Raw genomic sequence first — 23,911 nt, 5'->3', positions numbered from 1 at the left:
CAATACGGAGCTGGTATACGGAGGCACTAATTATTCACTGCACTTCAAATTTGAACATGATAGCTTGAACATAAATTAAAGGGATGCAAACAATCTTACAGCACCTGCTATTCCCTGGTACTAAAATATTTCTATTTAATCTGTACACTTCACATACAAGCTTGTCAGTTGCAGATTAAAGTAAAGTGATGCAACAAAAACTTACAGCATCTGCTATTCCCAGGTGCTAACAGATAGTTTTTTTAATTAATCACTGCATTTCACATCCTAGCATGTCATCTTGACAGTAAATTAAAGTGATGCAAGAGAAGCTTACAGCATCTCGTAGTCCAATGTGCTAACATATAGTTTTGTGATGAATCACTGCACTTCACATTCAGGCATGTGAGTTGGAGAGTAAATGAAAGTGATGCAAAAAAAACTTACAGCATCTGCTATTCCCAGGTGCTAACAGATAGTCTGAGTTAATTATTCACTGCACTTCAAATTTGAACATGATAGCTTGAACATAAATTAAAGGGATGCAATACAATCTTACAGCACCTGCTATTCCCTGGTACTAAAATATTTCTATTTAATCTGTACACTTCACATACAAGCTTGTCAGTTGCAGATTAAAGTAAAGTGATGCAACAAAAACTTACAGCATTTGCTATTCCCAGGTGCTAACAGATAGTTTTTTTAATTAATCACTGCACTTCACATCCTAGCATGTCATCTTGAAAGTAAATTAAAGTGATGCAAGAGAAGCTTACAGCATCTCGTAGTCCAAGGTGCTAACAGATAGATTTTTGAGGAATCACTGCACTTCACATTCAGGCATGTGAGTTGGAGAGTAAATGAAAGTGATGCAAAAAAAACTTACAGCATCTGCTATTCCCAGGTGCTAACAGATAGTTTTTTTTATTAATCACTGCACTTCACATTTGAGCATGTCAGCTTGAAAGTAAATTAAAGTGATGCAAGAAAAGCTTACAGCACCTGGTATTCCTAGGTAGGGTCCCACCTCAGTACTATTCAGGCCCAAACTTGCTTAGCTTCCAAGGTCAGATGAGATTGGGCGTTCTCAAGCTGGTGTGGCCGTAAGCCTTAAACACTTACTCAAATTGCCTAATCATAGCAAATATGATCAAAGACCAATCTGACAATTTTTTTTATTAATCCCTGCACTTGACATTCTAGAATGTTATCTTGAATGTAATTAAATGATCCAATAAAAGCTTACAATACGGAGCTGGTATACTGAGGCACTAATTATTCACTGCACTTCAAATTTGAACATGATAGATTGAACATAAATTAAAGGGATGCAAACAATCTTACAGCACCTGCTATTCCCTGGTACTAAAATATTTCTATTTAATCTGTACACTTCACATACAAGCTTGTCAGTTGTAGATTAAAGTAAAGTGATGCAACAAAAACTTACAGCATCTGCTATTCCCAGGTGCTAACAGATAGTTTTTTTTAATTAATCACTGCACTTCACATCCTAGCATGTCATCTTGAAAGTAAATTAAAGTGATGCAAGAGAAGCTTACAGCATCTCGTAGTCCAAGGTGCTAACAGATAGATTTTTGAGGAATCACTGCACTTCACATTCAGGCATGTGAGTTGGAGAGTAAATGAAAGTGATGCAAAAAAAACTTACAGCATCTGCTATTCCCAGGTGCTAACAGATAGTTTTTTTTATTAATCACTGCACTTCACATTTGAGCATGTCAGCTTGAAAGTAAATTAAAGTGATGCAAGAAAAGCTTACAGCACCTGGTATTCCTAGGTAGGGTCCCACCTCAGTACTATTCAGGCCCAAACTTGCTTAGCTTCCAAGGTCAGATGAGATTGGGCGTTCTCAAGCTGGTGTGGCCGTAAGCCTTAAACACTTACTCAAATTGCCTAATCATAGCAAATATGATCAAAGCCCAATCTGACAATTTTTTTTATTAATCCCTGCACTTGACATTCTAGAATGTTATCTTGAATGTAATTAAATGATGCAATAAAAGCTTACAATACGGAGCTGGTATACGGAGGCACTAATTATTCACTGCACTTCAAATTTGAACATGATAGCTTGAACATAAATTAAAGGGATGCAAACAATCTTACAGCACCTGCTATTCCCTGGTACTAAAATATTTCTATTTAATCTGTACACTTCACATACAAGCTTGTCAGTTGCAGATTAAAGTAAAGTGATGCAACAAAAACTTACAGCATCTGCTATTCCCAGGTGCTAACAGATAGTTTTTTTAATTAATCACTGCATTTCACATCCTAGCATGTCATCTTGACAGTAAATTAAAGTGATGCAAGAGAAGCTTACAGCATCTCGTAGTCCAATGTGCTAACATATAGTTTTGTGATGAATCACTGCACTTCACATTCAGGCATGTGAGTTGGAGAGTAAATGAAAGTGATGCAAAAAAAACTTACAGCATCTGCTATTCCCAGGTGCTAACAGATAGTCTGAGTTAATTATTCACTGCACTTCAAATTTGAACATGATAGCTTGAACATAAATTAAAGGGATGCAATACAATCTTACAGCACCTGCTATTCCCTGGTACTAAAATATTTCTATTTAATCTGTACACTTCACATACAAGCTTGTCAGTTGCAGATTAAAGTAAAGTGATGCAACAAAAACTTACAGCATTTGCTATTCCCAGGTGCTAACAGATAGTTTTTTTAATTAATCACTGCACTTCACATCCTAGCATGTCATCTTGAAAGTAAATTAAAGTGATGCAAGAGAAGCTTACAGCATCTCGTAGTCCAAGGTGCTAACAGATAGATTTTTGAGGAATCACTGCACTTCACATTCAGGCATGTGAGTTGGAGAGTAAATGAAAGTGATGCAAAAAAAACTTACAGCATCTGCTATTCCCAGGTGCTAACAGATAGTTTTTTTTATTAATCACTGCATTTCACATCCTAGCATGTCATCTTGACAGTAAATTAAAGTGATGCAAGAGAAGCTTACAGCATCTCGTAGTCCAATGTGCTAACATATAGTTTTTTGATGAATCACTGCACTTCACATTCAGGCATGTGAGTTGGAGAGTAAATGAAAGTGATGCAAAAAAAACTTACAGCATCTGCTATTCCCAGGTGCTAACAGATAGTTTGAGTTAATTATTCACTGCACTTCAAATTTGAACATGATAGCTTGAACATAAATTAAAGGGATGCAATACAATCGTACAGCACCTGCTATTCCCTGGTACTAAAATATTTCTATTTAATCTGTACACTTCACATACAAGCTTGTCAGTTGCAGATTAAAGTAAAGTGATGCAACAAAAACTTACAGCATTTGCTATTCCCAGGTGCTAACAGATAGTTTTTTTAATTAATCACTGCACTTCACATCCTAGCATGTCATCTTGACAGTAAATTAAAGTGATGCAAGAGAAGCTTACAGCATCTCGTAGTCCAATGTGCTAACATATAGTTTTTTGATGAATCACTGCACTTCACATTCAGGCATGTGAGTTGGAGAGTAAATGAAAGTGATGCAAAAAAAACTTACAGCATCTGCTATTCCCAGGTGCTAACAGATAGTTTGAGTTAATTATTCATTGCACTTCAAATTTGAACATGATAGCTTGAACATAAATTAAAGGGATGCAATACAATCTTACAGCACCTGCTATTCCCTGGTACTAAAATATTTCTATTTAATCTGTACACTTCACATACAAGCTTGTCAGTTGCAGATTAAAGTAAAGTGATGCAACAAAAACTTACAGCATCTGCTATTCCCAGGTGCTAACAGATAGTTTTTTTAATTAATCACTGCATTTCACATCCTAGCATGTCATCTTGACAGTAAATTAAAGTGATGCAAGAGAAGCTTACAGCATCTCGTAGTCCAATGTGCTAACATATAGTTTTTTGATGAATCACTGCACTTCACATTCAGGCATGTGAGTTGGAGAGTAAATGAAAGTGATGCAAAAAAAACTTACAGCATCTGCTATTCCCAGGTGCTAACAGATAGTTTGAGTTAATTATTCACTGCACTTCAAATTTGAACATGATAGCTTGAACATAAATTAAAGGGATGCAATACAATCTTACAGCACCTGCTATTCCCAGGTGCTAACAGATAGTTTTTTTTATTAATCACTGCACTTCACATTTGAGCATGTCAGCTTGAAAGTAAATTAAAGTGATGCAAGAAAAGCTTACAGCACCTGGTATTCCTAGGTAGGGTCCCACCTCAGTACTATTCAGGCCCAAACTTGCTTAGCTTCCAAGGTCAGATGAGATTGGGCGTTCTCAAGCTGGTGTGGCCGTAAGCCTTAAACACTTACTCAAATTGCCTAATCATAGCAAATATGATCAAAGACCAATCTGACAATTTTTTTTATTAATCCCTGCACTTGACATTCTAGAATGTTATCTTGAATGTAATTAAATGATGCAATAAAAGCTTACAATACGGAGCTGGTATACTGAGGCACTAATTATTCACTGCACTTCAAATTTGAACATGATAGATTGAACATAAATTAAAGGGATGCAAACAATCTTACAGCACCTGCTATTCCCTGGTACTAAAATATTTCTATTTAATCTGTACACTTCACATACAAGCTTGTCAGTTGCAGATTAAAGTAAAGTGATGCAACAAAAACTTACAGCATCTGCTATTCCCAGGTGCTAACAGATAGTTTTTTTTAATTAATCACTGCATTTCACATCCTAGCATGTCATCTTGACAGTAAATTAAAGTGATGCAAGAGAAGCTTACAGCATCTCGTAGTCCAATGTGCTAACATATAGTTTTTTGATGAATCACTGCACTTCACATTCAGGCATGTGAGTTGGAGAGTAAATGAAAGTGATGCAAAAAAAACTTACAGCATCTGCTATTCCCAGGTGCTAACAGATAGTTTGAGTTAATTATTCACTGCACTTCAAATTTGAACATGATAGCTTGAACATAAATTAAAGGGATGCAATACAATCTTACAGCACCTGCTATTCCCTGGTACTAAAATATTTCTATTTAATCTGTACACTTCACATACAAGCTTGTCAGTTGCAGATTAAAGTAAAGTGATGCAACAAAAACTTACAGCATTTGCTATTCCCAGGTGCTAACAGATAGTTTTTTTAATTAATCACTGCACTTCACATCCTAGCATGTCATCTTGAAAGTAAATTAAAGTGATGCAAGAGAAGCTTACAGCATCTCGTAGTCCAAGGTGCTAACAGATAGATTTTTGAGGAATCACTGCACTTCACATTCAGGCATGTGAGTTGGAGAGTAAATGAAAGTGATGCAAAAAAAACTTACAGCATCTGCTATTCCCAGGTGCTAACAGATAGTTTTTTTTATTAATCACTGCACTTCACATTTGAGCATGTCAGCTTGAAAGTAAATTAAAGTGATGCAAGAAAAGCTTACAGCACCTGGTATTCCTAGGTAGGGTCCCACCTCAGTACTATTCAGGCCCAAACTTGCTTAGCTTCCAAGGTCAGATGAGATTGGGCGTTCTCAAGCTGGTGTGGCCGTAAGCCTTAAACACTTACTCAAATTGCCTAATCATAGCAAATATGATCAAAGACCAATCTGACAATTTTTTTTATTAATCCCTGCAATTGACATTCTAGAATGTTATCTTGAATGTAATTAAATGATGCAATAAAAGCTTACAATACGGAGCTGGTATACGGAGGCACTAATTATTCACTGCACTTCAAATTTGAACATGATAGCTTGAACATAAATTAAAGGGATGCAAACAATCTTACAGCACCTGCTATTCCCTGGTACTAAAATATTTCTATTTAATCTGTACACTTCACATACAAGCTTGTCAGTTGCAGATTAAAGTAAAGTGATGCAACAAAAACTTACAGCATCTGCTATTCCCAGGTGCTAACAGATAGTTTTTTTAATTAATCACTGCATTTCACATCCTAGCATGTCATCTTGACAGTAAATTAAAGTGATGCAAGAGAAGCTTACAGCATCTCGTAGTCCAATGTGCTAACATATAGTTTTTTGATGAATCATTGCACTTCACATTCAGGCATGTGAGTTGGAGAGTAAATGAAAGTGATGCAAAAAAAACTTACAGCATCTGCTATTCCCAGGTGCTAACAGATAGTTTGAGTTAATTATTCATTGCACTTCAAATTTGAACATGATAGCTTGAACATAAATTAAAGGGATGCAATACAATCTTACAGCACCTGCTATTCCCTGGTACTAAAATATTTCTATTTAATCTGTACACTTCACATACAAGCTTGTCAGTTGCAGATTAAAGTAAAGTGATGCAACAAAAACTTACAGCATCTGCTATTCCCAGGTGCTAACAGATAGTTTTTTTAATTAATCACTGCATTTCACATCCTAGCATGTCATCTTGACAGTAAATTAAAGTGATGCAAGAGAAGCTTACAGCATCTCGTAGTCCAATGTGCTAACATATAGTTTTTTGATGAATCACTGCACTTCACATTCAGGCATGTGATTTGGAGAGTAAATGAAAGTGATGCAAAAAAAACTTACAGCATCTGCTATTCCCAGGTGCTAACAGATAGTTTGAGTTAATTATTCACTGCACTTCAAATTTGAACATGATAGCTTGAACATAAATTAAAGGGATGCAATACAATCTTACAGCACCTGCTATTCCCAGGTGCTAACAGATAGTTTTTTTTATTAATCACTGCACTTCACATTTGAGCATGTCAGCTTGAAAGTAAATTAAAGTGATGCAAGAAAAGCTTACAGCACCTGGTATTCCTAGGTAGGGTCCCACCTCAGTACTATCCAGGCCCAAACTTGCTTAGCTTCCAAGGTCAGATGAGATTGGGCATTCTCAAACTGGTGTGGCCGTAAGCCTTAAACACTTACTCAAATTGCCTAATCATAGCAAATATGATCAAAGACCAATCTGACAATTTTTTTTTATTAATCCCTGCAATTGACATTCTAGAATGTTATCTTGAATGTAAATTAAATGATGCAATAAAAGCTTACAACATCTGGTATACGGAGGAAGTAACAGACAGTTTTTTGATGAATCACTGCACTTCACATTCAGGCACGTGAGTTGGAGAGTAAATGAAAGTGATGCAAAAAAAAATTACAGCATCTGCTATTCCCAGGTGCTAACAGATAGTTTGAGTTAATTATTCACTGCACTTCAAATTTGAACATGATAGCTTGAACATAAGTTAAAGGGATGCAATACAATCTTACAGCACCTGCTATTCCCTGGTACTAAAATATTTCTATTTAATCTGTACACTTCACATACAAGCTTGTCAGTTGCAGATTAAAGTAAAGTGATGCAACAAAAACTTACAGCATTTGCTATTCCCAGGTGCTAACAGATAGTTTTTTTAATTAATCACTGCAATTCACATCCTAGCATGTCATCTTGAAAGTAAATTAAAGTGATGCAAGAGAAGCTTACAGCATCTCGTAGTCCAAGGTGCTAACAGATAGATTTTTGAGGAATCACTGCACTTCACATTCAGGCATGTGAGTTGGAGAGTAAATGAAAGTGATGCAAAAAAAACTTACAGCATCTGCTATTCCCAGGTGCTAACAGATAGTTTTTTTTATTAATCACTGCACTTCACATTTGAGCATGTCAGCTTGAAAGTAAATTAAAGTGATGCAAGAAAAGCTTACAGCACCTGGTATTCCTAGGTAGGGTCCCACCTCAGTACTATTCAGGCCCAAACTTGCTTAGCTTCCAAGGTCAGATGAGATTGGGCGTTCTCAAGCTGGTGTGGCCGTAAGCCTTAAACACTTACTCAAATTGCCTAATCATAGCAAATATGATCAAAGACCAATCTGACAATTTTTTTTATTAATCCCTGCACTTGACATTCTAGAATGTTATCTTGAATGTAATTAAATGATGCAATAAAAGCTTACAATACGGAGCTGGTATACTGAGGCACTAATTATTCACTGCACTTCAAATTTGAACATGATAGATTGAACATAAATTAAAGGGATGCAAACAATCTTACAGCACCTGCTATTCCCTGGTACTAAAATATTTCTATTTAATCTGTACACTTCACATACAAGCTTGTCAGTTGCAGATTAAAGTAAAGTGATGCAACAAAAACTTACAGCATCTGCTATTCCCAGGTGCTAACAGATAGTTTTTTTTAATTAATCACTGCATTTCACATCCTAGCATGTCATCTTGACAGTAAATTAAAGTGATGCAAGAGAAGCTTACAGCATCTCGTAGTCCAATGTGCTAACATATAGTTTTTTGATGAATCACTGCACTTCACATTCAGGCATGTGAGTTGGAGAGTAAATGAAAGTGATGCAAAAAAAACTTACAGCATCTGCTATTCCCAGGTGCTAACAGATAGTTTGAGTTAATTATTCACTGCACTTCAAATTTGAACATGATAGCTTGAACATAAATTAAAGGGATGCAATACAATCTTACAGCACCTGCTATTCCCTGGTACTAAAATATTTCTATTTAATCTGTACACTTCACATACAAGCTTGTCAGTTGCAGATTAAAGTAAAGTGATGCAACAAAAACTTACAGCATTTGCTATTCCCAGGTGCTAACAGATAGTTTTTTTAATTAATCAATGCACTTCACATCCTAGCATGTCATCTTGAAAGTAAATTAAAGTGATGCAAGAGAAGCTTACAGCATCTCGTAGTCCAAGGTGCTAACAGATAGATTTTTGAGGAATCACTGCACTTCACATTCAGGCATGTGAGTTGGAGAGTAAATGAAAGTGATGCAAAAAAAACTTACAGCATCTGCTATTCCCAGGTGCTAACAGATAGTTTTTTTATTAATCACTGCACTTCACATTTGAGCATGTCAGCTTGAAAGTAAATTAAAGTGATGCAAGAAAAGCTTACAGCACCTGGTATTCCTAGGTAGGGTCCCACCTCAGTACTATTCAGGCCCAAACTTGCTTAGCTTCCAAGGTCAGATGAGATTGGGCGTTCTCAAGCTGGTGTGGCCGTAAGCCTTAAACACTTACTCAAATTGCCTAATCATAGCAAATATGATCAAAGACCAATCTGACAATTTTTTTTATTAATCCCTGCACTTGACATTCTAGAATGTTATCTTGAATGTAATTAAATGATCCAATAAAAGCTTACAATACGGAGCTGGTATACTGAGGCACTAATTATTCACTGCACTTCAAATTTGAACATGATAGATTGAACATAAATTAAAGGGATGCAAACAATCTTACAGCACCTGCTATTCCCTGGTACTAAAATATTTCTATTTAATCTGTACACTTCACATACAAGCTTGTCAGTTGTAGATTAAAGTAAAGTGATGCAACAAAAACTTACAGCATCTGCTATTCCCAGGTGCTAACAGATAGTTTTTTTTAATTAATCACTGCATTTCACATCCTAGCATGTCATCTTGACAGTAAATTAAAGTGATGCAAGAGAAGCTTACAGCATCTCGTAGTCCAATGTGCTAACATATAGTTTTTTGATGAATCACTGCACTTCACATTCAGGCATGTGAGTTGGAGAGTAAATGAAAGTGATGCAAAAAAAACTTACAGCATCTGCTATTCCCAGGTGCTAACAGATAGTTTGAGTTAATTATTCACTGCACTTCAAATTTGAACATGATAGCTTGAACATAAATTAAAGGGATGCAATACAATCTTACAGCACCTGCTATTCCCTGGTACTAAAATATTTCTATTTAATCTGTACACTTCACATACAAGCTTGTCAGTTGCAGATTAAAGTAAAGTGATGCAACAAAAACTTACAGCATTTGCTATTCCCAGGTGCTAACAGATAGTTTTTTTAATTAATCACTGCACTTCACATCCTAGCATGTCATCTTGAAAGTAAATTAAAGTGATGCAAGAGAAGCTTACAGCATCTCGTAGTCCAAGGTGCTAACAGATAGATTTTTGAGGAATCACTGCACTTCACATTCAGGCATGTGAGTTGGAGAGTAAATGAAAGTGATGCAAAAAAAACTTACAGCATCTGCTATTCCCAGGTGCTAACAGATAGTTTTTTTTATTAATCACTGCACTTCACATTTGAGCATGTCAGCTTGAAAGTAAATTAAAGTGATGCAAGAAAAGCTTACAGCACCTGGTATTCCTAGGTAGGGTCCCACCTCAGTACTATTCAGGCCCAAACTTGCTTAGCTTCCAAGGTCAGATGAGATTGGGCGTTCTCAAGCTGGTGTGGCCGTAAGCCTTAAACACTTACTCAAATTGCCTAATCATAGCAAATATGATCAAAGACCAATCTGACAATTTTTTTTATTAATCCCTGCACTTGACATTCTAGAATGTTATCTTGAATGTAATTAAATGATGCAATAAAAGCTTACAATACGGAGCTGGTATACTGAGGCACTAATTATTCACTGCACTTCAAATTTGAACATGATAGATTGAACATAAATTAAAGGGATGCAAACAATCTTACAGCACCTGCTATTCCCTGGTACTAAAATATTTCTATTTAATCTGTACACTTCACATACAAGCTTGTCAGTTGCAGATTAAAGTAAAGTGATGCAACAAAAACTTACAGCATCTGCTATTCCCAGGTGCTAACAGATAGTTTTTTTTAATGAATCACTGCATTTCACATCCTAGCATGTCATCTTGACAGTAAATTAAAGTGATGCAAGAGAAGCTTACAGCATCTCGTAGTCCAATGTGCTAACATATAGTTTTTTGATGAATCACTGCACTTCACATTCAGGCATGTGAGTTGGAGAGTAAATGAAAGTGATGCAAAAAAAACTTACAGCATCTGCTATTCCCAGGTGCTAACAGATAGTTTGAGTTAATTATTCACTGCACTTCAAATTTGAACATGATAGCTTGAACATAAATTAAAGGGATGCAATACAATCTTACAGCACCTGCTATTCCCTGGTACTAAAATATTTCTATTTAATCTGTACACTTCAAATACAAGCTTGTCAGTTGCAGATTAAAGTAAAGTGATGCAACAAAAACTTACAGCATTTGCTATTCCCAGGTGCTAACAGATAGTTTTTTTAATTAATCACTGCACTTCACATCCTAGCATGTCATCTTGAAAGTAAATTAAAGTGATGCAAGAGAAGCTTACAGCATCTCGTAGTCCAAGGTGCTAACAGATAGATTTTTGAGGAATCACTGCACTTCACATTCAGGCATGTGAGTTGGAGAGTAAATGAAAGTGATGCAAAAAAAACTTACAGCATCTGCTATTCCCAGGTGCTAACAGATAGTTTTTTTATTAATCACTGCACTTCACATTTGAGCATGTCAGCTTGAAAGTAAATTAAAGTGATGCAAGAAAAGCTTACAGCACCTGGTATTCCTAGGTAGGGTCCCACCTCAGTACTATTCAGGCCCAAACTTGCTTAGCTTCCAAGGTCAGATGAGATTGGGCGTTCTCAAGCTGGTGTGGCCGTAAGCCTTAAACACTTACTCAAATTGCCTAATCATAGCAAATATGATCAAAGACCAATCTGACAATTTTTTTTATTAATCCCTGCACTTGACATTCTAGAATGTTATCTTGAATGTAATTAAATGATCCAATAAAAGCTTACAATACGGAGCTGGTATACTGAGGCACTAATTATTCACTGCACTTCAAATTTGAACATGATAGATTGAACATAAATTAAAGGGATGCAAACAATCTTACAGCACCTGCTATTCCCTGGTACTAAAATATTTCTATTTAATCTGTACACTTCACATACAAGCTTGTCAGTTGTAGATTAAAGTAAAGTGATGCAACAAAAACTTACAGCATCTGCTATTCCCAGGTGCTAACAGATAGTTTTTTTTAATTAATCACTGCATTTCACATCCTAGCATGTCATCTTGACAGTAAATTAAAGTGATGCAAGAGAAGCTTACAGCATCTCGTAGTCCAATGTGCTAACATATAGTTTTTTGATGAATCACTGCACTTCACATTCAGGCATGTGAGTTGGAGAGTAAATGAAAGTGATGCAAAAAAAACTTACAGCATCTGCTATTCCCAGGTGCTAACAGATAGTTTGAGTTAATTATTCACTGCACTTCAAATTTGAACATGATAGCTTGAACATAAATTAAAGGGATGCAATACAATCTTACAGCACCTGCTATTCCCTGGTACTAAAATATTTCTATTTAATCTGTACACTTCACATACAAGCTTGTCAGTTGCAGATTAAAGTAAAGTGATGCAACAAAAACTTACAGCATTTGCTATTCCCAGGTGCTAACAGATAGTTTTTTTAATTAATCACTGCACTTCACATCCTAGCATGTCATCTTGAAAGTAAATTAAAGTGATGCAAGAGAAGCTTACAACATCTCGTAGTCCAAGGTGCTAACAGATAGATTTTTGAGGAATCACTGCACTTCACATTCAGGCATGTGAGTTGGAGAGTAAATGAAAGTGATGCAAAAAAAACTTACAGCATCTGCTATTCCCAGGTGCTAACAGATAGTTTTTTTTATTAATCACTGCACTTCACATTTGAGCATGTCAGCTTGAAAGTAAATTAAAGTGATGCAAGAAAAGCTTACAGCACCTGGTATTCCTAGGTAGGGTCCCACCTCAGTACTATTCAGGCCCAAACTTGCTTAGCTTCCAAGGTCAGATGAGATTGGGCGTTCTCAAGCTGGTGTGGCCGTAAGCCTTAAACACTTACTCAAATTGCCTAATCATAGCAAATATGATCAAAGACCAATCTGACAATTTTTTTTATTAATCCCTGCACTTGACATTCTAGAATGTTATCTTGAATGTAATTAAATGATGCAATAAAAGATTACAATACGGAGCTGGTATACTGAGGCACTAATTATTCACTGCACTTCAAATTTGAACATGATAGATTGAACATAAATTAAAGGGATGCAAACAATCTTACAGCACCTGCTATTCCCTGGTACTAAAATATTTCTATTTAATCTGTACACTTCACATACAAGCTTGTCAGTTGCAGATTAAAGTAAAGTGATGCAACAAAAACTTACAGCATCTGCTATTCCCAGGTGCTAACAGATAGTTTTTTTTAATTAATCACTGCATTTCACATCCTAGCATGTCATCTTGACAGTAAATTAAAGTGATGCAAGAGAAGCTTACAGCATCTCGTAGTCCAATGTGCTAACATATAGTTTTTTGATGAATCACTGCACTTCACATTCAGGCATGTGAGTTGGAGAGTAAATGAAAGTGATGCAAAAAAAACTTACAGCATCTGCTATTCCCAGGTGCTAACAGATAGTTTGAGTTAATTATTCACTGCACTTCAAATTTGAACATGATAGCTTGAACATAAATTAAAGGGATGCAATACAATCTTACAGCACCTGCTATTCCCTGGTACTAAAATATTTCTATTTAATCTGTACACTTCACATACAAGCTTGTCAGTTGCAGATTAAAGTAAAGTGATGCAACAAAAACTTACAGCATTTGCTATTCCCAGGTGCTAACAGATAGTTTTTTTAATTAATCACTGCACTTCACATCCTAGCATGTCATCTTGAAAGTAAATTAAAGTGATGCAAGAGAAGCTTACAGCATCTCGTAGTCCAAGGTGCTAACAGATAGATTTTTGAGGAATCACTGCACTTCACATTCAGGCATGTGAGTTGGAGAGTAAATGAAAGTGATGCAAAAAAAACTTACAGCATCTGCTATTCCCAGGTGCTAACAGATAGTTTTTTTTATTAATCACTGCACTTCACATTTGAGCATGTCAGCTTGAAAGTAAATTAAAGTGATGCAAGAAAAGCTTACAGCACCTGGTATTCCTAGGTAGGGTCCCACCTCAGTACTATTCAGGCCCAAACTTGCTTAGCTTCCAAGGTCAGATGAGATTGGGCGTTCTCAAGCTGGTGTGGCCGTAAGCCTTAAACACTTACTCAAATTGCCTAATCATAGCAAATATGATCAAAGACCAATCTGACAATTTTTTTTATTAATCCCTGCACTTGACATTCTAGAATGTTATCTTGAATGTAATTAAATGATGCAATAAAAGATTACAATTCGGAGCTGGTATACTGAGGCACTAATTATTCACTGCACTTCAAATTTGAACATGATAGATTGAACATAAATTAAAGGGATGCAAACAATCTTACAGCACCTGCTATTCCCTGGTACTAAAATATTTCTATTTAATCTGTACACTTCACATACAAGCTTGTCAGTTGCAGATTAAAGTAAAGTGATGCAACAAAAACTTACAGCATCTGCTATTCCCAGGTGCTAACAGATAGTTTTTTTAATGAATCACTGCATTTCACATCCTAGCATGTCATCTTGACAGTAAATTAAAGTGATGCAAGAGAAGCTTACAGCATCTCGTAGTCCAATGTGCTAACATATAGTTTTTTGATGAATCACTGCACTTCACATTCAGGCATGTGAGTTGGAGAGTAAATGAAAGTGATGCAAAAAAAACTTACAGCATCTGCTATTCCCAGGTGCTAACAGATAGTTTGAGTTAATTATTCACTGCACTTCAAATTTGAACATGATAGCTTGAACATAAATTAAAGGGATGCAATACAATCTTACAGCACCTGCTATTCCCTGGTACTAAAATATTTCTATTTAATCTGTACACTTCACATACAAGCTTGTCAGTTGCAGATTAAAGTAAAGTGATGCAACAAAAACTTACAGCATTTGCTATTCCCAGGTGCTAACAGATAGTTTTTTTAATTAATCACTGCACTTCACATCCTAGCATGTCATCTTGAAAGTAAATTAAAGTGATGCAAGAGAAGCTTACAGCATCTCGTAGTCCAAGGTGCTAACAGATAGATTTTTGAGGAATCACTGCACTTCACATTCAGGCATGTGAGTTGGAGAGTAAATGAAAGTGATGCAAAAAAAACTTACAGCATCTGCTATTCCCAGGTGCTAACAGATAGTTTTTTTTATTAATCACTGCACTTCACATTTGAGCATGTCAGCATGAAAGTAAATTAAAGTGATGCAAGAAAAGCTTACAGCACCTGGTATTCCTAGGTAGGGTCCCACCTCAGTACTATTCAGGCCCAAACTTGCTTAGCTTCCAAGGTCAGATGAGATTGGGCGTTCTCAAGCTGGTGTGGACGTAAGCCTTAAACACTTACTCAAATTGCCTAATCATAGCAAATATGATCAAAGACCAATCTGACAATTTTTTTATTAATCCCTGCACTTGACATTCTAGAATGTTATCTTGAATGTAATTAAATGATGCAATAAAAGCTTACAATACGGAGCTGGTATACTGAGGCACTAATTATTCACTGCACTTCAAATTTGAACATGATAGATTGAACATAAATTAAAGGGATGCAAACAATCTTACAGCACCTGCTATTCCCTGGTACTAAAATATTTCTATTTAATCTGTACACTTCACATACAAGCTTGTCAGTTGCAGATTAAAGTAAAGTGATGCAACAAAATCTTACAGCACCTGCTATTCCCTGGTACTAAAATATTTCTATTTAATCTGTACACTTCACATACAAGCTTGTCAGTTGCAGATTAAAGTAAAGTGATGCAACAAAAACTTACAGCATCTGCTATTCCCAGGTGCTAACAGATAGTTTTTTTAATTAATCACTGCATTTCACATCCTAGCATGTCATCTTGACAGTAAATTAAAGTGATGCAAGAGAAGCTTACAGCATCTCGTAGTCCAATGTGCTAACATATAGTTTTGTGATGAATCACTGCACTTCACATTCAGGCATGTGAGTTGGAGAGTAAATGAAAGTGATGCAAAAAAAAACTTACAGCATCTGCTATTCCCAGGTGCTAACAGATAGTTTGAGTTAATTATTCATTGCACTTCAAATTTGAACATGATAGCTTGAACATAAATTAAAGGGATGCAATACAATCTTACAGCACCTGCTATTCCCTGGTACTAAAATATTTCTATTTAATCTGTACACTTCACATACAAGCTTGTCAGTTGCAGATTAAAGTAAAGTGATGCAACAAAAACTTACAGCATCTGCTATTCCCAGGTGCTAACAGATAGTTTTTTTAATTAATCACTGCATTTCACATCCTAGCATGTCATCTTGACAGTAAATTAAAGTGATGCAAGAGAAGCTTACAGCATCTCGTAGTCCAATGTGCTAACATATAGTTTTTTGATGAATCACTGCACTTCACATTCAGGCATGTGAGTTGGAGAGTAAATGAAAGTGATGCAAAAAAAACTTACAGCATCTGCTATTCCCAGGTGCTAACAGATAGTTTGAGTTAATTATTCACTGCACTTCAAATTTGAACATGATAGCTTGAACATAAATTAAAGGGATGCAATACAATCTTACAGCACCTGCTATTCCCTGGTACTAAAATATTTCTATTTAATCTGTACACTTCACATACAAGCTTGTCAGTTGCAGATTAAAGTAAAGTGATGCAACAAAAACTTACAGCATTTGCTATTCCCAGGTGCTAACAGATAGTTTTTTTAATTAATCACTGCACTTCACATCCTAGCATGTCATCTTGAAAGTAAATTAAAGTGATGCAAGAGAAGCTTACAGCATCTCGTAGTCCAAGGTGCTAACAGATAGATTTTTGAGGAATCACTGCACTTCACATTCAGGCATGTGAGTTGGAGAGTAAATGAAAGTGATGCAAAAAAAACTTACAGCATCTGCTATTCCCAGGTGCTAACAGATAGTTTTTTTTATTAATCACTGCACTTCACATTTGAGCATGTCAGCTTGAAAGTAAATTAAAGTGATGCAAGAAAAGCTTACAGCACCTGGTATTCCTAGGTAGGGTCCCACCTCAGTACTATTCAGGCCCAAACTTGCTTAGCTTCCAAGGTCAGATGAGATTGGGCGTTCTCAAGCTGGTGTGGCCGTAAGCCTTAAACACTTACTCAAATTGCCTAATCATAGCAAATATGATCAAAGACCAATCTGACAATTTTTTTTATTAATCCCTGCACTTGACATTCTAGAATGTTATCTTGAATGTAATTAAATGATGCAATAAAAGCTTACAATACGGAGCTGGTATACTGAGGCACTAATTATTCACTGCACTTCAAATTTGAACATGATAGATTGAACATAAATTAAAGGGATGCAAACAATCTTACAGCACCTGCTATTCCCTGGTACTAAAATATTTCTATTTAATCTGTACACTTCACATACAAGCTTGTCAGTTGCAGATTAAAGTAAAGTGATGCAACAAAAACTTACAGCATTTGCTATTCCCAGGTGCTAACAGATAGTTTTTTTAATTAATCACTGCACTTCACATCCTAGCATGTCATCTTGAAAGTAAATTAAAGTGATGCAAGAGAAGCTTACAGCATCTCGTAGTCCAAGGTGCTAACAGATAGATTTTTGAGGAATCACTGCACTTCACATTCAGGCATGTGAGTTGGAGAGTAAATGAAAGTGATGCAAAAAAAACTTACAGCATCTGCTATTCCCAGGTGCTAACAGATAGTTTTTTTAAATTAATCACTGCACTTCACATTTGAGCATGTCAGCTTGAAAGTAAATTAAAGTGATGCAAGAAAAGCTTACAGCACCTGGTATTCCTAGGTAGGGTCCCACCTCAGTACTATTCAGGCCCAAACTTGCTTAGCTTCCAAGGTCAGATGAGATTGGGCGTTCTCAAGCTGGTGTGGCCGTAAGCCTTAAACACTTACTCAAATTGCCTAATCATAGCAATTATGATCAAAGACCAATCTGACAATTTTTTTTATTAATCCCTGCACTTGACATTCTAGAATGTTATCTTGAATGTAATTAAATGATGCAATAAAAGCTTACAATACGGAGCTGGTATACGGAGGCACTAATTATTCACTGCACTTCAAATTTGAACATGATAGCTTGAACATAAATTAAAGGGATGCAAACAATCTTACAGCACCTGCTATTCCCTGGTACTAAAATATTTCTATTTAATCTGTACACTTCACATACAAGCTTGTCAGTTGCAGATTAAAGTAAAGTGATGCAACAAAAACTTACAGCATCTGCTATTCCCAGGTGCTAACAGATAGTTTTTTTAATTAATCACTGCATTTCACATCCTAGCATGTCATCTTGACAGTAAATTAAAGTGATGCAAGAGAAGCTTACAGCATCTCGTAGTCCAATGTGCTAACATATAGTTTTGTGATGAATCACTGCACTTCACATTCAGGCATGTGAGTTGGAGAGTAAATGAAAGTGATGCAAAAAAAACTTACAGCATCTGCTATTCCCAGGTGCTAACAGATAGTTTGAGTTAATTATTCACTGCACTTCAAATTTGAACATGATAGCTTGAACATAAATTAAAGGGATGCAATACAATCTTACAGCACCTGCTATTCCCTGGTACTAAAATATTTCTATTTAATCTGTACACTTCACATACAAGCTTGTCAGTTGCAGATTAAAGTAAAGTGATGCAACAAAAACTTACAGCATTTGCTATTCCCAGGTGCTAACAGATAGTTTTTTTAATTAATCACTGCACTTCACATCCTAGCATGTCATCTTGAAAGTAAATTAAAGTGATGCAAGAGAAGCTTACAGCATCTCGTAGTCCAAGGTGCTAACAGATAGATTTTTGAGGAATCACTGCACTTCACATTCAGGCATGTGAGTTGGAGAGTAAATGAAAGTGATGCAAAAAAAACTTACAGCATCTGCTATTCCCAGGTGCTAACAGATAGTTTTTTTTATTAATCACTGCACTTCACATTTGAGCATGTCAGCTTGAAAGTAAATTAAAGTGATGCAAGAAAAGCTTACAGCACCTGGTATTCCTAGGTAGGGTCCCACCTCAGTACTATTCAGGCCCAAACTTGCTTAGCTTCCAAGGTCAGATGAGATTGGGCGTTCTCAAGCTGGTGTGGCCGTAAGCCTTAAACACTTACTCAAATTGCCTAATCATAGCAAATATGATCAAAGACCAATCTGACAATTTTTTTTATTAATCCCTGCACTTGACATTCTAGAATGTTATCTTGAATGTAATTAAATGATGCAATAAAAGCTTACAATACGGAGCTGGTATACTGAGGCACTAATTATTCACTGCACTTCAAATTTGAACATGATAGCTTGAACATAAATTAAAGGGATGCAATACAATCTTACAGCACCTGCTATTCCCTGGTACTAAAATATTTCTATTTAATCTGTACACTTCACATACAAGCTTGTCAGTTGCAGATTAAAGTAAAGTGATGCAACAAAAACTTACAGCATTTGCTATTCCCAGGTGCTAACAGATAGTTTTTTTAATTAATCACTGCACTTCACATCCTAGCATGTCATCTTGAAAGTAAATTAAAGTGATGCAAGAGAAGCTTACAGCATCTCGTAGTCCAAGGTGCTAACAGATAGATTTTTGAGGAATCACTGCACTTCACATTCAGGCATGTGAGTTGGAGAGTAAATGAAAGTGATGCAAAAAAAACTTACAGCATCTGCTATTCCCAGGTGCTAACAGATAGTTTTTTTTATTAATCACTGCACTTCACATTTGAGCATGTCAGCTTGAAAGTAAATTAAAGTGATGCAAGAAAAGCTTACAGCACCTGGTATTCCTAGGTAGGGTCCCACCTCAGTACTATTCAGGCCCAAACTTGCTTAGCTTCCAAGGTCAGATGAGATTGGGCGTTCTCAAGCTGGTGTGGCCGTAAGCCTTAAACACTTACTCAAATTGCCTAATCATAGCAAATATGATCAAAGACCAATCTGACAATTTTTTTTATTAATCCCTGCACTTGACATTCTAGAATGTTATCTTGAATGTAATTAAATGATGCAATAAAAGCTTACAATACGGAGCTGGTATACTGAGGCACTAATTATTCACTGCACTTCAAATTTGAACATGATAGATTGAACATAAATTAAAGGGATGCAAACAATCTTACAGCACCTGCTATTCCCTGGTACTAAAATATTTCTATTTAATCTGTACACTTCACATACAAGCTTGTCAGTTGCAGATTAAAGTAAAGTGATGCAACAAAAACTTACAGCATTTGCTATTCCCAGGTGCTAACAGATAGTTTTTTTAATTAATCACTGCACTTCACATCCTAGCATGTCATCTTGAAAGTAAATTAAAGTGATGCAAGAGAAGCTTACAGCATCTCGTAGTCCAAGGTGCTAACAGATAGATTTTTGAGGAATCACTGCACTTCACATTCAGGCATGTGAGTTGGAGAGTAAATGAAAGTGATGCAAAAAAAACTTACAGCATCTGCTATTCCCAGGTGCTAACAGATAGTTTTTTTAAATTAATCACTGCACTTCACATTTGAGCATGTCAGCTTGAAAGTAAATTAAAGTGATGCAAGAAAAGCTTACAGCACCTGGTATTCCTAGGTAGGGTCCCACCTCAGTACTATTCAGGCCCAAACTTGCTTAGCTTCCAAGGTCAGATGAGATTGGGCGTTCTCAAGCTGGTGTGGCCGTAAGCCTTAAACACTTACTCAAATTGCCTAATCATAGCAATTATGATCAAAGACCAATCTGACAATTTTTTTTATTAATCCCTGCACTTGACATTCTAGAATGTTATCTTGAATGTAATTAAATGATGCAATAAAAGCTTACAATACGGAGCTGGTATACGGAGGCACTAATTATTCACTGCACTTCAAATTTGAACATGATAGCTTGAACATAAATTAAAGGGATGCAAACAATCTTACAGCACCTGCTATTCCCTGGTACTAAAATATTTCTATTTAATCTGTACACTTCACATACAAGCTTGTCAGTTGCAGATTAAAGTAAAGTGATGCAACAAAAACTTACAGCATCTGCTATTCCCAGGTGCTAACAGATAGTTTTTTTAATTAATCACTGCATTTCACATCCTAGCATGTCATCTTGACAGTAAATTAAAGTGATGCAAGAGAAGCTTACAGCATCTCGTAGTCCAATGTGCTAACATATAGTTTTGTGATGAATCACTGCACTTCACATTCAGGCATGTGAGTTGGAGAGTAAATGAAAGTGATGCAAAAAAAACTTACAGCATCTGCTATTCCCAGGTGCTAACAGATAGTTTGAGTTAATTATTCACTGCACTTCAAATTTGAACATGATAGCTTGAACATAAATTAAAGGGATGCAATACAATCTTACAGCACCTGCTATTCCCTGGTACTAAAATATTTCTATTTAATCTGTACACTTCACATACAAGCTTGTCAGTTGCAGATTAAAGTAAAGTGATGCAACAAAAACTTACAGCATTTGCTATTCCCAGGTGCTAACAGATAGTTTTTTTAATTAATCACTGCACTTCACATCCTAGCATGTCATCTTGAAAGTAAATTAAAGTGATGCAAGAGAAGCTTACAGCATCTCGTAGTCCAAGGTGCTAACAGATAGATTTTTGAGGAATCACTGCACTTCACATTCAGGCATGTGAGTTGGAGAGTAAATGAAAGTGATGCAAAAAAAACTTACAGCATCTGCTATTCCCAGGTGCTAACAGATAGTTTTTTTTATTAATCACTGCACTTCACATTTGAGCATGTCAGCTTGAAAGTAAATTAAAGTGATGCAAGAAAAGCTTACAGCACCTGGTATTCCTAGGTAGGGTCCCACCTCAGTACTATTCAGGCCCAAACTTGCTTAGCTTCCAAGGTCAGATGAGATTGGGCGTTCTCAAGCTGGTGTGGCCGTAAGCCTTAAACACTTACTCAAATTGCCTAATCATAGCAAATATGATCAAAGACCAATCTGACAATTTTTTTTATTAATCCCTGCACTTGACATTCTAGAATGTTATCTTGAATGTAATTAAATGATGCAATAAAAGCTTACAATACGGAGCTGGTATACTGAGGCACTAATTATTCACTGCACTTCAAATTTGAACATGATAGATTGAACATAAATTAAAGGGATGCAAACAATCTTACAGCACCTGCTATTCCCTGGTACTAAAATATTTCTATTTAATCTGTACACTTCACATACAAGCTTGTCAGTTGCAGATTAAAGTAAAGTGATGCAACAAAAACTTACAGCATTTGCTATTCCCAGGTGCTAACAGATAGTTTTTTTAATTAATCACTGCACTTCACATCCTAGCATGTCATCTTGAAAGTAAATTAAAGTGATGCAAGAGAAGCTTACAGCATCTCGTAGTCCAAGGTGCTAACAGATAGATTTTTGAGGAATCACTGCACTTCACATTCAGGCATGTGAGTTGGAGAGTAAATGAAAGTGATGCAAAAAAAACTTACAGCATCTGCTATTCCCAGGTGCTAACAGATAGTTTTTTTAAATTAATCACTGCACTTCACATTTGAGCATGTCAGCTTGAAAGTAAATTAAAGTGATGCAAGAAAAGCTTACAGCACCTGGTATTCCTAGGTAGGGTCCCACCTCAGTACTATTCAGGCCCAAACTTGCTTAGCTTCCAAGGTCAGATGAGATTGGGCGTTCTCAAGCTGGTGTGGCCGTAAGCCTTAAACACTTACTCAAATTGCCTAATCATAGCAATTATGATCAAAGACCAATCTGACAATTTTTTTTATTAATCCCTGCACTTGACATTCTAGAATGTTATCTTGAATGTAATTAAATGATGCAATAAAAGCTTACAATACGGAGCTGGTATACGGAGGCACTAATTATTCACTGCACTTCAAATTTGAACATGATAGCTTGAACATAAATTAAAGGGATGCAAACAATCTTACAGCACCTGCTATTCCCTGGTACTAAAATATTTCTATTTAATCTGTACACTTCACATACAAGCTTGTCAGTTGCAGATTAAAGTAAAGTGATGCAACAAAAACTTACAGCATCTGCTATTCCCAGGTGCTAACAGATAGTTTTTTTAATTAATCACTGCATTTCACATCCTAGCATGTCATCTTGACAGTAAATTAAAGTGATGCAAGAGAAGCTTACAGCATCTCGTAGTCCAATGTGCTAACATATAGTTTTGTGATGAATCACTGCACTTCACATTCAGGCATGTGAGTTGGAGAGTAAATGAAAGTGATGCAAAAAAAACTTACAGCATCTGCTATTCCCAGGTGCTAACAGATAGTTTGAGTTAATTATTCACTGCACTTCAAATTTGAACATGATAGCTTGAACATAAATTAAAGGGATGCAATACAATCTTACAGCACCTGCTATTCCCTGGTACTAAAATATTTCTATTTAATCTGTACACTTCACATACAAGCTTGTCAGTTGCAGATTAAAGTAAAGTGATGCAACAAAAACTTACAGCATTTGCTATTCCCAGGTGCTAACAGATAGTTTTTTTAATTAATCACTGCACTTCACATCCTAGCATGTCATCTTGAAAGTAAATTAAAGTGATGCAAGAGAAGCTTACAGCATCTCGTAGTCCAAGGTGCTAACAGATAGATTTTTGAGGAATCACTGCACTTCACATTCAGGCATGTGAGTTGGAGAGTAAATGAAAGTGATGCAAAAAAAACTTACAGCATCTGCTATTCCCAGGTGCTAACAGATAGTTTTTTTTATTAATCACTGCACTTCACATTTGAGCATGTCAGCTTGAAAGTAAATTAAAGTGATGCAAGAAAAGCTTACAGCACCTGGTATTCCTAGGTAGGGTCCCACCTCAGTACTATTCAGGCCCAAACTTGCTTAGCTTCCAAGGTCAGATGAGATTGGGCGTTCTCAAGCTGGTGTGGCCGTAAGCCTTAAACACTTACTCAAATTGCCTAATCATAGCAAATATGATCAAAGACCAATCTGACAATTTTTTTTATTAATCCCTGCACTTGACATTCTAGAATGTTATCTTGAATGTAATTAAATGATGCAATAAAAGCTTACAATACGGAGCTGGTATACGGAGGCACTAATTATTCACTGCACTTCAAATTTGAACATGATA

The 23,911-nt window shown here is 36.2% G+C and overlaps 20 pseudogenes; all 20 read right to left on the bottom strand.

Annotated features, from left to right (window-relative positions):
• Positions 1-969: 969 nt before the first annotated feature.
• Positions 970-1,088, bottom strand: LOC145646816 (5S ribosomal RNA; annotated as a pseudogene).
• Positions 1,089-1,755: 667 nt separating this feature from the next.
• LOC145646815 (5S ribosomal RNA) lies at positions 1,756-1,874 on the bottom strand (annotated as a pseudogene).
• A 2,316-nt stretch (positions 1,875-4,190) lies between these two features.
• Positions 4,191-4,309, bottom strand: LOC145646814 (5S ribosomal RNA; annotated as a pseudogene).
• Positions 4,310-5,415: 1,106 nt separating this feature from the next.
• On the bottom strand, positions 5,416-5,534 carry LOC145646813 (5S ribosomal RNA; annotated as a pseudogene).
• A 1,217-nt stretch (positions 5,535-6,751) lies between these two features.
• On the bottom strand, positions 6,752-6,870 carry LOC145648411 (5S ribosomal RNA; annotated as a pseudogene).
• A 792-nt stretch (positions 6,871-7,662) lies between these two features.
• Positions 7,663-7,781, bottom strand: LOC145646812 (5S ribosomal RNA; annotated as a pseudogene).
• A 1,105-nt stretch (positions 7,782-8,886) lies between these two features.
• LOC145646811 (5S ribosomal RNA) lies at positions 8,887-9,005 on the bottom strand (annotated as a pseudogene).
• A 1,106-nt stretch (positions 9,006-10,111) lies between these two features.
• On the bottom strand, positions 10,112-10,230 carry LOC145646809 (5S ribosomal RNA; annotated as a pseudogene).
• Positions 10,231-11,335: 1,105 nt separating this feature from the next.
• LOC145646808 (5S ribosomal RNA) lies at positions 11,336-11,454 on the bottom strand (annotated as a pseudogene).
• Positions 11,455-12,560: 1,106 nt separating this feature from the next.
• Positions 12,561-12,679, bottom strand: LOC145646807 (5S ribosomal RNA; annotated as a pseudogene).
• A 1,106-nt stretch (positions 12,680-13,785) lies between these two features.
• Positions 13,786-13,904, bottom strand: LOC145646806 (5S ribosomal RNA; annotated as a pseudogene).
• A 1,105-nt stretch (positions 13,905-15,009) lies between these two features.
• LOC145649029 (5S ribosomal RNA) lies at positions 15,010-15,128 on the bottom strand (annotated as a pseudogene).
• Positions 15,129-16,778: 1,650 nt separating this feature from the next.
• On the bottom strand, positions 16,779-16,897 carry LOC145646805 (5S ribosomal RNA; annotated as a pseudogene).
• Positions 16,898-17,564: 667 nt separating this feature from the next.
• On the bottom strand, positions 17,565-17,683 carry LOC145646804 (5S ribosomal RNA; annotated as a pseudogene).
• A 1,105-nt stretch (positions 17,684-18,788) lies between these two features.
• LOC145646803 (5S ribosomal RNA) lies at positions 18,789-18,907 on the bottom strand (annotated as a pseudogene).
• A 667-nt stretch (positions 18,908-19,574) lies between these two features.
• On the bottom strand, positions 19,575-19,693 carry LOC145646802 (5S ribosomal RNA; annotated as a pseudogene).
• A 667-nt stretch (positions 19,694-20,360) lies between these two features.
• Positions 20,361-20,479, bottom strand: LOC145646801 (5S ribosomal RNA; annotated as a pseudogene).
• A 1,105-nt stretch (positions 20,480-21,584) lies between these two features.
• LOC145646800 (5S ribosomal RNA) lies at positions 21,585-21,703 on the bottom strand (annotated as a pseudogene).
• Positions 21,704-22,370: 667 nt separating this feature from the next.
• Positions 22,371-22,489, bottom strand: LOC145646798 (5S ribosomal RNA; annotated as a pseudogene).
• Positions 22,490-23,594: 1,105 nt separating this feature from the next.
• LOC145646797 (5S ribosomal RNA) lies at positions 23,595-23,713 on the bottom strand (annotated as a pseudogene).
• Positions 23,714-23,911: the final 198 nt, after the last annotated feature.

Source organism: Electrophorus electricus, chromosome 13, assembly GCF_041902795.1.
Source record: "Electrophorus electricus isolate QZ-2024a chromosome 13, ASM4190279v1, whole genome shotgun sequence".
Taxonomy (NCBI): Eukaryota; Metazoa; Chordata; class Actinopteri; order Gymnotiformes; family Gymnotidae; genus Electrophorus; species Electrophorus electricus.
The sequence above is the reverse complement of the archived record's forward strand: the minus strand, read 5'-3'. Positions and strand labels throughout refer to the sequence as shown.